Consider the following 2,155-nt stretch of genomic DNA (forward strand, 5'->3'; position numbering starts at 1 on the left):
TCTCCTCCTCCGATGGTCTTGTCGCTGGGCATCTGACCGTCCGGCTGGATGCCGTGCTCCAGGCAGTAGAGCTCCCAGCATGCATTGCCTATCTGGGCTCCAGCTTGGCCGACGTGGATGGAGATACACTCACGCTGCAAGAACAAGTGGTTCAGATGTCAATAACAAAATATCACAGCACACCCTCGTCACTTCCACACTGTGAGCTATACAGACTTAAAATGACTGGAAGAAAAATAGGACAACACATCCATTAGTGCAAAAGTAATTAACACCATGAGTGTTCGGGTCTATTTCCCTAAGACAGGAGCTGTTACATGATTCCATTCACACCATGTAACTGAGCCAAGATCGAGTTCATCTACACTTCATTGGAAAGGAATACAGTGGCAGGAACATTTTAAAATGGCACCTGTGATTGTGTCTCACTTTAGGTAAGTAGGAGAAATGTTAAAATGCTATGATGAGCCCCTTACCATCTTTAAAATCTCACATTTTTACAGCGAAACATAGAAAGAGCTGTCAAAAAATCCCAAATACCTCATCACACATTAGACAACAAACAAAATATCCGTATCAAACTTCTGAGGTGTTGTTTCCTTATAAAGCATGTAAAGTTGTTCATTAGAGGCATATAAAGAGGTCCTCACCATGTTTTTGTTGCTCGCAGCGGTCCCTGGTTCACCTGAAATGAGTGGCTGGGGATGTTGTGTCAGGTACAAGTGCAGGAAGCTGCTTTATAGCGCAGCATCGCTAGGCAACAGCCTGGCATGTTGTGGTAACTGGAGGAGCTGGAGAAGCAAACAGCAGCTCCTTCGATGAAACATGAGGAGGACAAGCACAAAACTGAAAATCTACCAAGATATAAGGAACAGCGGCTGTTGTTACACAGCTGAGTAACCGTCAACAACGACCTGAGTGGCCGTGAAATATGAGACCAAACTGCCTGACATCGCCTCAGTTTGCACGTTACATTTAAGGCTGGTTAGTTGTTCTTACTGTGCCGCAAACAGGAATTCAAATTGGTTTAAAGACTCTTCACATTTCATTGCTGATTGATCAAACTTGCAAGCCTTTAGTGAAAAATAGTTTGTGTGCATGAAGGAATTACTTCACTAATGGAGTCCTGTTCACATGTTTGTGTGAACACGGTGCTTTTGGAGCCAGCGTTTTCTAATCTCGCAGAGGAGATAAAACAGATAATCTCCCCGGAGTGAACTGAATAGGCTTTTGTTACAGATCACCGTTGCATCACCTCTTTGGTCGACATTCATTTGCATTGCAAAGGCAGCCGACTGCCGGGGAAAAACATCAGAGCGTGCTTCTCTCAAAGGCCGCTGACATTTGAGATCTGTGTTTCTTTTCCAGCAGGTTGCACAGCATCAATGTAGGTACACAAAAAAAGAGAAAGGCAGCATGTTGGATGCATTGAGTTAACTGGACACATGCAGTACTTGATGCTAGATTAACAAAGGATTATGGTTTCTCCCAAAGAATTTCCATAAACAGATTAAGACTGTTGTTTTTGACAAACTCGCCCCTGATTATTCAGAGACCTTGCAACACTGAAAGAATTTCAGAAGGAAATATTGAGTTATGATTGTGATGCTGTGTCAGAACCTGAAAATAGGAATTCATAATTTGTGGTAAACCTGTTGAGCTACTATGACTGTTTGAGTTCAAATGGCTGTTTAATGTTTTACCTCTGCGTCTGAAGGTAACCGGAGAGACGAAATAACATGCTGCCAAGTCAGGATTGCCAGAACTTGCTCCCATTTTGTTTCCTTAGTTACTCTCTTGTCTGGCTTTGTTTGCTTTTTCTTCAGTTCAACTGCAAACGCTCTCATTGGCGGAGTACACATAGAGAAACTAATCATAGGACTCAATGTGGAGGAGGTGGTTTCTCTGAACCTGCAGGGCCTCTCATTGTAACAAGACAGATTTATTGACATTTTAGCTCAAAGTGAATAGACAGATGCAAGTTTGCTTTATTTTCCATGGAGTATTCTTGGTTTGTGTCAGATCAATACATGATATTGTTGCAGTTTTATGACAGTTGAAATACAATCAGGCCTCCCACTTTAGATCTTTAAAAGTTTGAAACATCACAAATCATGAACACAAAAGCAAACTTCAAACAAAGTGCGTGTCAAAT

Source organism: Stegastes partitus, unplaced genomic scaffold, assembly GCF_000690725.1.
Source record: "Stegastes partitus isolate 25-593 unplaced genomic scaffold, Stegastes_partitus-1.0.2 Scaffold1000, whole genome shotgun sequence".
In the NCBI taxonomy this organism is placed as follows: Eukaryota; Metazoa; Chordata; class Actinopteri; family Pomacentridae; genus Stegastes; species Stegastes partitus.